General features: G+C 55.2%; 1 pseudogene; it reads right to left on the bottom strand.

Moving 5' to 3' along the window:
• Nucleotides 1-11,483: 11,483 nt before the first annotated feature.
• LOC135461043 (class I histocompatibility antigen, F10 alpha chain-like) lies at nt 11,484-15,818 on the bottom strand (annotated as a pseudogene).
• Between the last annotated feature and the right edge of the window lie 267 nt (nt 15,819-16,085).

Below are 16,085 nucleotides of genomic sequence, written 5' to 3'. Positions count from 1 at the left end.
ATCAATCTGATCAGGACTGAGAGACAGCAGGATGGTAGCCCAGTGTCTGAAGGTGCTTTGGAGCTCTCCTGACCTCTCACTTGATCCTGCACCAGCACAACCCCAAACCCTGCTTGTGCAGAAGCAGCTGCCGTGCACTTACCCTTGGCCAATCTGCTCCACTTCCTGGTATTTCTCAGCAGGCTCCGCCTCGCTCACGGTGTTCCCTGAAAGAAAAAATGTGGAAGATGCTCCCTCCCAGAGTGAGAGCCTGCCTTGCAGCAGAGCCAGAACCAGCCCCACACAGCACTTGCTCGGGCACCCAGGGACAGAGCAGACATACTCAGCTGCATCAGGCACCACTCCCCTCTCCCCTCTGGCTGCAGGGCTGTGCTGCTGTCAGAATGTTCAGCCCAGGATCCCACAGCGGAGGGAGCTTCATTGTCCTCTTCCCAAGCAGAGGGAGCTTCTCCATCCTCTTGCCAAAATGCTCCAGCTTCTCCATCCTCTTCCCAAAATGCTGCAGCTTCTCCATCATCTTTCCAAGCCAGGGGATCCTTGCTGTCCACTTCCCATGCTGGGAGATGTTCACTCTCCTCTTCCCAAGACACAGGATGTCCTCCATCCTGTGGGAGGAGGATGGGAGATGGGAGATGTCCTCCATCCTCATCCCACTCCGGGAGATGTCCTCCATCCTCATCCCACACTGCGAGTTGTCCGTTGTCCTCATCCCACTCCATGGGAACTTGGCCATTCTGGTCCCACACCAGGGCACATCCACCGTCCTCGTCCCACGCTGGGAGATGTCCCCTGTCCTTGTCCCACCCCGCGGGAGCCTCGCCGTTGCATTCCCACACCGCGGGATGTTCGCCCTCGTCTCCCAGAGCAGCGGGAAGTTCACTGTCATCTCCCGGCACTGAGGGAAGTTCACCATCGTCCCCTGGAGCAGCGGGAAGCTCACTGCTGTCTTCCTCCTCTTTGGCCTCCTCTTTGGAAGCACAGGGAGACCCAGGAGGTGCTGGTGCTGCTTTTGGGCCCTGTGGACAGACGGCAGCGTGAGGAACGGGAAGTTCTATCTCAGTTATCACCTTATTTATCCTCAGCTGCACATCCAGCTGCACTAAGCAGAAATTGGGTTCAGAGCTGTTCCAACTAACAATGGGCTAAAGTCAACATTGCCACTTATTGTTGGGAATTCAATATTCCACCATGGCTAAAGCCAGCAAACAATCCTCTGCCTGCAAAACCAGACCTGCAGCTCTTCAAAAGCTCTTCAGCAGAAAAGGAGAAAACTGATGGGAATTCCTTTGCTGCTGCTGCTGCAAAGACACTGACAGGAACTTTCCTTCAGCCTCCCAGGCTGGCACTCGGCTGCCACATGCCGAGCTCACACCTTGCTGCACAATTCCAAACACCAAAGGTTCCTTTCCCACTCACCGAAGGAGGAGCTGCTCGGAATGTAGACATGAGGTGCCCTGAAACGGGAGACATGAACCAGATGCTGTTAGGAGAAAAACTGCCAGTGGTGGGAAATGCCATGGAGCAAGGCAACCCCGAGAGAGCATTTTGCTTTCACAGCATTCCTCCAGGAGCCACAGTCCCTTCCCACAGCAAGCAAGAGAACAGCACAAAATACTGGGCTGGGTCAGGTCTTGGCTGGAGCAGCAAAGGGAGGGAGTTCCAGGCTCTGCTGGCACAGACTCCCTGCTTGAGGGAACAGAACCCCCCAGGGCTCATTGCAGATGCTGTGCACGCCCCGCTGGCTGCAGACACCCCCTTTTTCAGCTGCAGCTGCTGGCAGGAGCTCTCCCAAAGCAATGGTGTCTTCATGGCAATTTGGTTCCAAAGTCAGCTCAGCTCCAGAGGAAGAACAGAAAGCACACAGCAAGCCCAAAGCCACAGATGCTGCACCGAGGGAAAACCTTGACTTACATGCCAAGTGGGTTAAAAAATACCCCGAATAAGCCACAGAGTACACAGTGCAAACTGCAGCAGCCACGTGCTGCATCATTTTGGCTGTGCTGCACACGTCTGCAGCCTGTAGCCCTGCAAGCACAGAAGGACACCCGTCAGGGCTGGGCTGGCTGCTGAGAATGCCTCGGGCAGGAGGATCCTCCGGCAGCGAGCCCAGAGCCACTCTGGGCACTGAGGCCTCCGTGTCCCACAGCAACGGGAACACCACGGGGACGTGGCGCTGTTCCTGTGACATCCCAGCAGCAGCTCACGCAGAAACCGCCTGGAAGGTTCTCCTGTGTCACAAAGGAGCGCAAAGAACCCTCCCAGGGCACAGCCCATGGCCCGAAGGGTGCAAGAGGAACTCGGAAAATGCAGCAAACAAGGACACCCCATAGCCCAGCCTGAACACTGAGGAGGAACAAGGACGCACCAAACCAAAGGAAACGTGACCATTAGTCACTGATACTTCTGACTAAAAGCAGCGACCCTTGTTCCGTCTGGGATCTTTGTTCTGGTTCTAAAAACAAGCAAGCAAGGTTCTCCACTCTAAAACACAGAAGGCAGGAACTGGGGAGGAGGTGGGATTAGGAAGGAGGAGGAGGAGGAGGAGGGAGAGAGGAAAAGGAGGAGCAGGAAGAGCGGGAGCAGGAGCAGGAACAGGAGGAACAGGAGGTTCCAGTGCCCCCTGTGGCCGCAGCCGCGGGACCATCGCCTCCAGGTCGTCCTGCAGGTGAGCGGGGAGGGGGAGCCCGTCCCAAATCCATCGGGGGGGTCCCTGAGAGGGTTTTTTATTGGGGTGTGTTTGGAGCTTGCAGATTGTGGAATTGACCCCAAATATCATCTGGTTTTCCCGGAGAGGTTTTTCTCTCTGTGTTCATAAGTTTGGATCTTGCAGGACCCCAAAGCTGAGCCCCTTGGGGGATCTTTGGGGGCCCACGTAGCCATTGCCCAGTATGGGCAGGGGAGGACATTGGTCCTGGGGATCCCCGGGAGAGCAGAGGAGGGGAACCCCTGGGACCCCCAGAGTGTGGAGAGCAGAGAGGGGCGATCCCAGAGCTGGGGGACCCCGGCAGACTGGAAAGGGGGGGAGCCTGGAGAGGAGGGACCCCTGGGATCCCTGGGATCTCAAAGCAGAGCATCAGGGTAGAAGGGACCCCATGGACCCCCAAAAGCCCCTGGATCATCCCTAAGCAGGACGCTGGAGAAGGGGGAGCCCCTGAAACCGTTGGGCTGAATCTTGATATTGTGGAGATTTTCATGGACACAAGACTCCTGCTGAGATCCAGAGATGGACCTGGCCAGGAGGAGCTTCTACTCCAAGGCACTCCCACCTTGGTTTCCCCCAAACCAGGGTTTGTCATTCTCAAGCTGTGGCTAAATGGAAGAGGTGGAAAAGCCCCAGAGATCCCACACGTGGAGGGGCTTCAAACCCAGCCCAGGGAACTGTGGGGAGGAAAGAGCCCCCCTGAGTCAGGAAGGCGGCCAGAGATCCAGCCAGAGCTCAGAGCTGGTGGAGAAGCCTCATGGCAGGGAGAAGCCCCACAAGTGCTTGGAATGTGGGAAAGGTTTCAGCTACAGCTCCACCCTGATGGAACACCTGAACATCCACACTGGGGAGAGGCTCTGTGAGTGTGGGGAATGTGGGAAGAGCTTCAGTGGGACCTCTGACTGAGCTTCAGCAAGCACCACAAGATCCACACTGGGGAAGGGCCCTAGGAGTGCTTGGGATGTCAGAAGAGCTTCAGGTGGGATTCAGAGATCGTCACTCACCAGCACTTCCACACCAGGGAGAGTCCCTGCAAGTGTCCCGAGTGTGGGAAGAGCTTCGTGCGCTGCTCCAGCTCCATCCCCCATGGGAGGATCCGCGCTGATTGATCCCCAGTGACCCCCGTTGGGCAAAGCCCTGGTGACCCCTGTTCTGGGTGATCCGTGTTGGGCAGGAGGAAGGTGTTGGAGAGATTTCTTTCCCTTCTCCTTGTGCTGCTGTGATTTGGTTGGTAATAAATTCCCTCCGTGTTCCCAGGCCGGGTCTGTTGTGCCCGTGTGGGATTTGCTGCGGGATCTCTCCCGGTCCTTGTCCCCACGCAGGAACCCTCAGTTCCATTTTCTGTCCCTGTGCGGCTGCGGGGGCAGGGACAGAGCGGCTCTGGGGGTGCCTGGCATCGGGCCAGCGTCACCGCTCGCCACGGGCAGCCCTGAGATGCCGCGCACCTGGGCACGCATTGCTGGGCTCACCTGAGCTCCCACCTGCCCAGCGCCCCAAGGTTCCCCCCCACCTCCCCAAAAACTCCCAGCCAGGGCCTGCAGCGTCCCGGGAACCCCTCAGCCAATCAAAACACAGCCAAAACGCGCCGCAGCCAATGAGCGCGGTGGGCGTTGAAGAATCATCAGTTTTGTGGCGGAGCCTCTGAGATCGGTTCCCCAAAAGTGGCGGCAGCCAATGAGAGCGCGCGGCGCTGCCGAGCCCGCCCTGCTCCGGACTGGCGCTCCCAGCGCAGCGCGGCTGCTTTGGGGCTGCTGCTCCCTGCCCGGCCCCGGCCATGGGGCGAGGGGCGGCAGCTGGGGCCCTGCTGGTGGCACTGGTGGTGCTGGGAGCCCCCCCGGCTGCGGGCGCGGAGCTCTCGGGTGAGCGGGGGCGGGAGGCGCTGGACAGGGAACGAAAGGGGGAGCCCGGAATGGAGCGACAGGAGGAGGGGACCCCCCAAAGGGAGAGCGGGAGGGGGCTGAGACTTGGGCGGAGGTGAGGAAGGGGTGGGAGACGGTGGGAAAGTTGTGAAAAGGGGAGAGTGGGACCCCAAAAGCGAGCCCATGGGACCCCGCAGAGATGCCGCCGGAGCTGCCCACAGCAAGATGCTGACAGGGATTAGGAACTCCGTGTTAGGCTTTGTCTTCCTGGCGCTGGGACTCGCTTCTACCTGCGCATGAAGGTGAGGGGGGTTCCCGCGGGTCGTGTCCCCCCTCCCCCGGAGTGTGGGTGCTTCCCCCCGGGGACCCCCAGCCCGGTGTCACCCCCTTTTCTCTGCCCACAGAGCTCCTGAGCTGCCGGCGGCCGCAGCCCCTCCCCGTGGGCTCGGGCCCGGCCGGGACCCCCCGCTCCGTCCCCGTTCCGCTGATTTTGGGGGTGGGGTTGTGTCCCCCCAGCCCCGTTGTCACTCAAAGAGAACTTGCTAACACTTTATATGAAGTTCAGAGTTATATACTAGCACAGTACAGAATATGGAAAATATGAAAGTTAAAACTTAAGGCATCATTCTTATGGTCTTGATCACCACATGGCCATGGTTGCATTGCGGTCATGTCTTGGTTGCAATCATCTCATGTTCATGGTCATCTCATGGTCATGGTCCTGTCATGGTCACATTCATGGTCATCTGACTGTAATGGTCATCTTATGATCATGGTTGTGTCATGGGCATGGTCATCTCATGGCCATCTCAGGGTGATGGTCATTTCCTGGTGACCACTTCCTGATGACCATCATCTTATTCTCGTGGATATCTCACTATAATGGTCATCTCACAGTCATGTCATGATCATGATCACACATGGCCATGGTGTGTTGTGATCATCTCTTGGTCATCTCTTGGTCACAATCATCACATGCTCATGGCCATCTCATTTGTAATGGTCATCCCATGGTTCTGGTTGTGTCATGGTCACGGTCATGGTCATTGCATTGTCATGGTCATTTTATGATCATCTCATGTTCAACTCATTTGCCACAATCTTGTCATGGTCATCTCTGGGCTATGGTTGGGTCATGATTGTGGTTATCTAATGATCTCAGTCATCTCATGGCCATCACATGGTCACGGTCATTTGCTGACAGTCATCATGCATCCTCTCAGTCATCTCATTGTTATGCTCATCTCATGGTCACAATCACATCATGGTCAGCTGGTGGCATCTCATGGTCACAGAATTCACAGAATCACAAGGTTGGAAGAGACCTTAAAGATCATTGAGTCCAACCCATGCCCCAGCTGCTCAACTAAACCATGGCACTGAGTGCCATATCCAGTCTTTTCTTGAACACATCCAGGAATGGTGATTCCACCACCTCCCCAGGCAGGCCATTCCAGAAGTTTATCACCCTTTCTGTAAAAAACCTTTTCCTAATATCCAACCTATATTTCCCTTGACACAGCTTGAGACTGTGTCCTCTGGTTCTGTCAGTGCTGCTTGGAGAAAGAGACCAACCCCACCTGACTACAACCACCTTTCAGGGAGCTGTAGAGAGTGATAAGGTCACCCCTGAGTCTCCTGTTCTCCAGGCTAAACAACCCCAGCTCCATCAGTCATTCCTCACAGGGCTTGTGTTCCCAGCCCCTCACCAGCCTCGTTGCCTCCTCTGCACACACTCAAGTGTCTCAATGTCCTTCCCAAACTGAGGGGCCCAGAACTGGACACAGCACTCAAGGCGTGGCCTCACCAGTGTCGAGTACAGGGGAAGGATGACCTCCCTAGTTCTGCTGGCCACACCATTCCTGATACAGGCCAGGAGCCATTGGCCTTCTTGGCCACCAGGGCACTCCACTGGCTCATGTTCAGCTGGCTGTCGACCAGCACCCCCAGGTCCCTTTGTGCCTGGGCACTGTCCAGCCACACCATCCCCAGCCTACAGCACTGCAGGAGGTTATTGTGGCCAAAATGCAGGACTGGGCACTTGGATTTATTAAACTTCATCCTGTTAGACTCTGCCCATCCATTCAACCATTCCAATTCTGTCTGCAGAGCCCTCCCACCTTCCAACAGATGGACACACGCTCCCAGCTTAGTGTCGTCTGCAAACTTACAAATGAAAGACTCAATCCCTTCATCCATGTCATCAATAACGATATTAAACAGAACTGGTCCCAGCACAGACTCCTGAGGGACACCACTGGTGATTGGCTGCCAGCAGGATGCAGCTCCGTTCACCACCACTCTCTGGGCCCGGCCATCCAGCCAGCTCCTAACCCAGCACAGAGTGCTCCTGTCCCAGCCGTGGGCTGCAGCTTTTCCAGGAGTGTGCTGTGGGAGACAGTGTCAAAGGCCTTGCTGAAGTCCAGGTACACAACATCCACAGCCTTTCCCACATCCACCAGGAGGGCCACCTAGTCATAAAAGGAGATCAGGTTGGTCAAACATGACCTACCCCTCCTAAATCCCTGCTGTCTGGGTCTTACACCCTGGCCATCCTGTGAGTTCTGTGTGATGACACTCAGTATGAACTGTTCCATAACCTTACCTGGTACTGAGGTCAGACTGACTGGCCTATAATTACCAGGATCCTCCTTCCCATCCTTTTTGTGAATGGATCTCACATTGGCCAGCTTCCAGTCATCTGGAACCTCACCAGTGAGCCAGGACTGCTGGTACATGATGGAGAGCGGCTTCACAAGCTCATCTGCCAACTCCCTCATCACCCTGGGATAGATCCCATCTGGTCCCATGGATTTATGAATATCCAAGTGGCTCAGCAGTTCTCTGACTGCCTCCTCTTGGATAATGGGGGAAACACTCTGCTCCCTGACACCACTGAGCAGCCCAAGAGGACAGTTGTCCTTGAAGGCAAGTCTTCTCAGGAAAAACTGAGACAAAGAAAGTGTTAGGCACCTCTTCCTTCTTTTCATTTGCAGTTATTAAGTTCCGTCCCTCATCCAGTAAAGAACAAAGGTTGGTCTTACCCTTCCTTTCACCATTTATATATATATATATATATATATATAATATATAGTTGTGGTGTGTTGCAATGTCCTGTTTTAAACTTCCGAGTCCCTTCCCAGGTGTGCTTATGCCTCTCTCCCTGCCCCCTCGCCCCCTTGCTGAGTGTGCCCTGTCAATCAGGCTAACATACCAGCAAGGCGTCGTGTGATTCGTCGATTTCAAAGGATGCTCCTCAGGCCTGGGGGTCATTGGCCTGTCTAAGTGTCATCCTCCCTTGAGACCCTGCCCCTCTCACCTGGTTGGTAACTCACCTGTCCCCTCCCCTTCCCCAGTCCCCGAGCTTAAAATGTGAATGAGACCATGCGGCCTCCATTCTGTTAGCAGCAGTGGCCCAGTGCAGACATATCTGTACCAATGGAATAAACATCTGGCTACCTTCTAGCAGAATCCGCTCCCTTCTTTCTCTTCACCATCGCCAGAAGCTCTCTCCTGAGGAGAACGGAGTCTTGTCTTGTGCCCCGCTGCACTCTGCCGCCAGCCAAGGTATCTCTGGGGTAAAACACCGCAGTGCTGCCTCTGGCCCAGCAGCGAAGGTCCGAACTGACCTAGGCACCATCTAACTGATTATATTGGGATACATTATTTCAATATATATATATATATATATATAAACATTTTTTGTTATCCTTTACAAAAGTCACTATTTTAATTTCAAACCGAGCTTTAGCCTCCCTAATTTTTTTCCTGCATGCTCTAGCAGCCCCCTTAAATACTTCCTGAGAGACCTGACTCTCCTTCCAAAGATAATACATCCTTTTTTTTATTCCTGAGTTCTTCCAAAACCTCCTTGCCCATCCAGGCTAGATATTTGCCTCTTCGACTCATCTTTTGGCACACAGATACAGTCTGTTCCTGTGCCCTCAAGATCTCCATTTTGAAGCATGCCCACCGTTCCTGAACTCCTTTGTTTATAAGGACTACTTCCCAAGGAACTCTCTCAAAAAGTCTCCTGAATAGGCCAAAGTCTGCCTCCCAAAAGTCCAGTGTAAAAGTCTTATTAATGCTTCTCTTGACTTTACCAAATATTGAGAATTTTATCATTCCATGATCACTATGCCCCAAGTGGCCTCCAACTACCACATCTCCCACCAACCCATCTCTATTTGAAAATAGATCATGATGATCTCACGAGCATGGTCATCTCATGGTCATCTCTTGGTCACAGTCATCACATGCTCACAGTAATCTCACATTCATGGTCATCTCATTATAATTGTCATCTCATGACCATGGCCATGCCATGGTCATAGTCAAAGTCATGTTATGGTCATGGTCATCTCATGATCGTCTCGTGGTCAACTCATGGCCACAATCATATCATGGTCATCTCATGGCTGTGGTTGTGTCATGGTCATGATAATCTCAAGGTCACAGCCATTTCCTGATCACCATCATCTCATGGTCATGGTTATCTCATGGTCATCTCACACTCACCTAATGGTCACTATTGTCTCACAGCCAAGGTCATGTCATGGTGATGTCATGGCCATGGTTCTGTTTTGGTCATCTCATATTCATAGTCCTGTCACTGTAATGGTCATCTCACAGTCAGCTCATGGTCATGATCACATGTGGCCATGGTGTCTTGTGATCATCTCTTGGTCACAATCATCTCATCCTCATGGTCACCTCACAGTCAGGGTTATATCATTGTCATCCCGTGGTCCTGGTCATCTCATGGTCACAGTCATCTCATGGCCATTTCATGATCATGGTAATTTCCCGATCACCATCATCTCATGGTCATGGTCATCTTACGGTCATGGTTGTGTCATGGTCATTGCATGATCATTTTGTGGCTGTCTCATTGTCACTATCATGTCATGGTCTTGGTCCTGTCATGGTCATGGTTATCTCACAGTCATGGTCACCTCATGGTCATGGTCATCTCACTGTCATCTCAGAATCACCTCATGGTCACAATGGTCTCATGGCCATGGTTGTGTTATGGTCATCTCTTGGTCACAATCATCTCATGCTCATGGTTGTCTCATTGTTATAGGTTGTCTCATGGCCATGGTTATCTCTTGCTCATCTCGTGGTCTCTATGACCCCATGGCCATGGTCAAATCATGGTCATCTCATGACCTTGATCACCTCACAGCTGTGTCATGGTCATGAAATGCTCACGGTCATTAAATGATCATGGTTATCTCATGGTCGACTCATGGTCATAGTCATCTCATGGTTGTGGTCATTTCCTGAGCACCATCATCTCATGTTCATGATCATCCCCTGATCACCTGAAGGTCATGGTCCTCTCATGGTCACGATCTCATGCTCATGGCTATGTCATGGTCATCCAATGGTCACAGTCCTCTCATGGTCATGAGCATATCATGGACATGGTCACAGTCATGGTCCTCACATGGTCATGGTCATTCCAAGATCATCTCATGGTCAACTCATGGCCACAATCATCATGGTCATCTCATGGTCATGGCTGTGTCATGATGACAATCATGGTCATGGTTATCTCATGGTCATGCACAGCAATGGGGAACAAGGACACATGGACCTCCTTGCTTGTTCCAAAGAAGTTTGTTTATTGTAACCAACTGATCTTTTTTATACTCAAAACTTGCCCCAAACTTAACCAAAATAAGCACGCGTTGTATGCCTACCACTGCAGTGTTGCTATGGATGTGTCCCTTTACCCAATCAGCTCTCTGATCATGTGGTGTCCACGCATCTCCTCAGCCAATCCCTGCCTCACACATGAGGCAACCACCAACCCACTCTCTGGCCATCAACCCACAGCTGAACCTTCCCAGAGTGCCTTTTGGTGAGCAGAAGTGAACAGGATTGAACAAAGGTGGGAAAGGTCCTTATTCTGTAAGGCTTGTTCCCCAGAGTTATGGTCATCACCATCACCTTATGGTCACAATCATCTCATGGTCATCTCACAGTCACCTCATGGTTACAATTGTCTCACAGCCATGACTGTGTCATGATCACCACATAGCCATGGTGTGAGACGACTGTGGTCATCTCATGGTCGCCTCTTGGTCAAGATCGTGTCATAGTATTAGTGATGGTCATCTCAAAGCCTTAATATTTTCATGGCCATGGTGGTGTCATGGTCATCTCATGGCCATCCCATTGTCATAATCATCTTATGGTCATCTCATGGTCATGGCCATCTCATAGTGATGGTCATGGTCATTTCCTGATCACCATCATCTCATGCTCAGGGTCACGTCACTGTAATGGTCATCTCACGATCATGTCATTGTCACTTCATGGTCATCTCATGGCCACGATCATGTCAGGGTCACCTCAAGGCCACAGTTGTGCCATGGCCAACCCACGGTCATCTCCTGGTCCAAATCATCTCATGGTCAGGGTTGCAGTTGTGTCATGGTCATGGTCACAGTCATGGTCATCCCATGGACATGGTCATCTCAGGGTTGTGTCATGCATTGTCATTCTTACGGCCATCTCATGCTCGTGTCATGGCCGTGGTCATGGCCAGGGAACCTCTCTGAGATCCTGAGCCCTGATTTTGGGACACTCAAGGACCTCTGGGGACAACAAGGCCTGGCCTGACCCCTCCCCCCATCCGACTGTCCCTCCAGGAGCCCAACGTGGCCAAACCCTTCTGGGGACACCTCAGACATGGGACACGGAGCGGGAAATTAATCCCGGGAGATGGAGCCGGGTGTGGCTGGCAAGCCCCCATCCTGCTCCTGGTGTCCCAGTCCAGGTCCTGATCTTCCCATCCTGCTCCTGGTGTTCCCATCCTGCTCCTGGTGTTCCCGTCCTACTCCTGGTGTCCCCATCCCTGCTGCAGTGACCGCATTCCCATTCCTGGCTCCCAGAGATGAACTGCCAGACACTGGAGGAGGGAACCCAGATTTATTGCCCAAAGCAGGATAGTTTCACACCAGAAGTGAAACATTGTGCATATTTGTGGTTCTTGCCTTTAAAACATTCGAAAATGGGAAATGGATCTGTTTATCAAGAGCTGTGGGGTGGGTGGGAGCAGTGGGATGAGCTCTCCTGGCAGCTCTCAGCTTTCCAGGGAAGAGGGAAGGGGCCAGATCCAGCTCCATGGGTCACTCAGGCGATGATTCCTGCCAGGATGAGAGAGGGTCATGGTGTCACCCTGTCCCTGTCCCCATTCCACAGGATGGACCTGGCTGGAACCCATGGAGAGCAGGAGCTGCTCCACAATCCCACCTGATCCCACCCCAATCCTGCTGCAACCCTGCTCCATCCATCCCACCCGATCCCACTCCATCCACTCTGCCACAACCCTGCTCCATCCATCCCTCCTGATCCCACTCCAGAATCCAGCCCCAATCCCACTCTACAATTCCACTTGATCCCACTCTGGACCCTGCTCTGATCCAGAATCCCTCCCCGATCCCAATCTGTCCATCCTGCCCCGATCCCCCTCTGGAATCTCACTCTGATCCTGCTCCATACCTGTGCTCAAGCCATTGGCTCCCACATCTTTTCCTGCAAAAAGAGAAGATCCATGAGATTCCAGCACGGATCACACAGTGGGATTAACCCCAGGATCCATCCTGGGATCTGCAGAGAGAGGATCCAGAGCTGGATCCACCACTGGAACTCACCGGCTGCCGGGTTGTATCCCTTCCAGTCTCTCCTCCCTGTGGAAACAAAGTGGGATCAGCGTCAGTGGCACAGGATTCCCAGAATGGTGCCGGGTGGATCCTGTCCCTTTCCAACCCCATCCCGTGTGTTACCGGATTGGAGCTTCCAGATGCTGAATCCAATGAGGACATGAGGATGAGGATGGCAGCGATGACGGACACAGCGACCACCACGGGAGATTCCCGCCAGATGTCGGCTCTGGGAAAAGCAGGATAGTGAGGAGGGGGAGGGGAATCCCCATTTGGGAATTCCAAATTCCCAATCCCCACATTCCCAGCCTCACCCCAAGCGAAGATCCCGGGCTCCGGCATTCCGGGATGCTCCACCCTGCACCGGTACTGCTCCCGCTCCTCCGGCAGCGCCTCGATCCTGGCCCAGGTGTGGAAGGTGCCGTCGCTGTTGGGAACGACCCCGCCCCACTCCGTCTCCTGATCCAAGGTTTCACCCCCCTTCATCCAGCTGACTGCGATGGTGTTGGGGTAGAATCCGTACACGTGGCAGGACAGGATCAGCGTCCCGTGTTCCTCTCTTCCGGACACGTGGACATCAGGGGGCTCTGGAATAGGATAATAGTGTAATTCACCATTGGGGTGAACTCTACTCGTGGAATTCCCACTGGAATGGGATAAGAGTGAGATCTGACCATGAAATTTGATGGGAATGTGATGGTGGCGAGATCTATCCATAGAATTCCCACAGTAATGACCATGTTCCCAAGTCCTCCATTCCAAAATCCCAAATTCCCACAGGAATTCTGCTCCCACCTTTGCGCTCCAGCTCCTTCTGCCCATATCCAACGTATTTCCGGAGCCATTCGGGGCAGACGTGCTTCAGGTAATTCAGGTGCCTCTCAGCCACGGTCCCATCCTGTTCCCAGCGCCTCCTGGTGATCTCAGCAACGCTGTCGGCTGCCATGAATCTCCTGGATCCCAGGTCAATGGAGATGAAATCCCGCCCGTCGTAGCCCTCCCAGCGGGACCCACGGACACTCCCATCGGACAGGAGCTCACAGCCAGAAAGCCGCTGTACGGTGTGGAGACCTGGGGGGATTGTACCCACAGAGACCCATGGAATTGTGTCCCAGCCCCACAGAGCCCTATGGAGCCCCACAGAGCCTCCTCCCAGCCCCTTGGAGCCCCGTGGATCCACATCCCAACCCCATGGATCCAAACTCAGCCCCACAGATCCCATCCCAATCCCATGGATGCACATCCCAACCCTGTGGATCCAATCCCAGCCCCATGGATCCCATCCCATCTCAGCCCTATGGATCCAATCCCATCCCCACGGATCCCATCCCAGCCCAGCCCAGCCCCATGGATCCAATCCCAGCCCCATGGATTACAAGATATTCCATCCCAGCCTAATGGATCCCTGTTTCAGCCCCCTGGAGCCCTGTGAATGCACACCTGAGACTTATAGATCACACCTCAGCCCCACAAATCCCCATCCTAACCCCATGGATCCCCATCTTAGTCCTACAGTTCCTATCCCAGCCCTACAGATCCCATCCCATCCCCATGGATCCCCATCGCAGCCCCACAGTTCCTCTTCCAGCCCCAGAGATCCCATCCCAGCCCCAGAGATCCCATCCCAGCCCCACAGATCCCTCCACTCACCCCCGCTCTGGTTATATCGCTCTTGCAGTGTCTCCAGGTTCCTGGCAGCCACGTGCTGGTTCCCCTCATTGATCTGGGTCTGCTTCTCCCAATATTCTGGCTCGACTCCGTCCTTCATCCACTGTGTCAGCGGCTCTGCCCAGCCCCGCTCGCTGTCGTAGCGCACGAAGGGGATCCCATCCAGGTACCCCAAGGACATGTACTGGGGGATTCCCGGGCTGGGCTCTGACACTGCCACTTGCAGGTAATGCAGTGAGTGGAGAACTGGGGGGACACGGAGATTTGAGGGGGTTGAGGGGGTCACGGATCAATGAAAGGGGAACTGGGAGAGCTGGGAAGGGGTTTGGGGATCCTGGGGCCAAGGAAAGGGTGTGCAGAGTGGGAGAGGTGGGATGGACAGGAAAGGGCTTGCAGGGGTCCTGGTGTCCGAATGGGGGCTCGGGGGGTTCCAGGGTTATGGAAGGGGAGGGGGGGAGGCAGGGACTGGGAAAGTGGGATGGGGGCTCCAGGGGATCCCTGTGCCCAGGAAAGGGGGTCCAGGGGTCCCCAGTGCCAAGGTCTCCTCTCACAAGGTGGGAGACCGGGAATGGGAGTCCTTGATGCAGAGAAAAGGGGGGGCTGGGGGCTGAGAAAAGCAGGAATGGGGTCCAGGGGGTCTCAGGGACAAGGAAAAGGGGGGACTGGGGAAGAAAGGATGGATGGGAAAGTGAGTGCAGGGAGGTCCCAGTGCCCAGAACTGAAAATTCAGGGGGTCCTGGGCCCAGAATCCCTCTGGGACCTCCTGGACCCCCTGGGACCCCCCACAGGATGAGCAGAGGATGGAGAACTGGAAAGGTGCAGAGATTGGCAGGGAGGAAGACGGGAATGAGGAGAGCCGGGAAGGGTTCAAGGTTCAAGGAAGGGACTGGGAGAGGTGGCATAAGGGGATCCAGGGGGTCCCTGTGCCCACCAAAGGGGGTCCAGGGGTCCCCGGTGTTGAGGGCAGTGGGGTCTGGGAGCTGGGAAAGGCAGGAATGGGGCTCCAGGGGGTCCCTGGGTCACGGAAAGGGGGATCTGGGGCTGGGAGAGGCGGCGGATCCCGGGGACGCAGCTTGGGAGACGGAAAAGAGAAAGAGACCGAGGGAACGTGGGGGAAGGGGGCGGGGAAAGGGGGAATTCCAGGGAGTTCATCTGGATTCCTCTGGATCTCCCCTGCGACCCCCCGAGACGCCTGGAACCCCGTTTCAGGAAAGCGGCGGGAGTGGAAAACGGGGGGACACGGAAAGTCGGGAGACCTGAGGGTGCAAAGGTCAAGGGAAAGGTTCAAAGGGTCTGGATTCTGGGAAAAGTGAGATGCCCGAAAAGGGGGACAGGGGCGTCCCAGAGCACTGACGGGGGTGCAGGGGAAGCCCAGTCCCGGATTAGGGGGTGCAGGGGCGTCCCGGTGCCCGGACATGGAGATTCAGGGGTGGCCCCGTGCCCGAAAATGGGGGTTCAGGGGGGTTCCCGTGCCGAGATTCGGGTTTCAAAGGGATCCTGAACCCCAGGAATGGGAGATCCGGTGGGTCCCGGGGCCAGATAAGGGGGTGCAGGGGGGTCCCGCTGCCAGGAAATGAACGTTCATGGGAGTCCCCGTGCCCAGGAATGGGGGCATGGGGGCTCAGGAGCTTTCCCTGCCCAGGAATGGCAGTCTAGCGCGTTCCCGGTGCCCGGAAATGGAAGTTCGGGGGGTTCCCGGTGCCCGGAAATGGAAGTTCAGCGGGTTCCCGGTGCCCGGAAATGGAAGTTCGGGGGGTCCCGGTGCCCGGAAATGGAAGTTCAGGGGTTCCCGGTTTCGGGGTTCCCACTCACCTTTGGTCGCGCCCCCCGGGTCCCCCAGGAGCCCCAAGAGCAGCCCCAGACCCAGCGCGGCAGCCATGGCGCTGCTCCGCTGCGGCCCCGCCCACAGACCTGACCCCGCCCCCAGATCTGGCTCCGGCCTCGCCACTGGCTTCGCTATTTCCTGCCCACCAATGGCAGCCCGATCTGTCAGTGACGTCACCGGTCGCCGGGCAGATCCCGGTCTCGCAGGTTGGGACGCGGAAGCGAAAGGGACCGAGGAGGGCGGGGCGGGGGGAGGGGACGGGGGAATTGCAGAGAATCCCTCTGGATCCCTCTGGATCCCGCTGCGACCGCCCTGGAGCTCTCTGAGAACCACCTGGGAACCCCTGGGACCCCCTT

This window comes from Zonotrichia leucophrys, unplaced genomic scaffold (genome assembly GCF_028769735.1).
Source record: "Zonotrichia leucophrys gambelii isolate GWCS_2022_RI unplaced genomic scaffold, RI_Zleu_2.0 Scaffold_155_110418, whole genome shotgun sequence".
NCBI classification, from domain to species: Eukaryota; Metazoa; Chordata; class Aves; order Passeriformes; family Passerellidae; genus Zonotrichia; species Zonotrichia leucophrys.
This window is presented reverse-complemented; position numbering and strand designations above follow the sequence as displayed.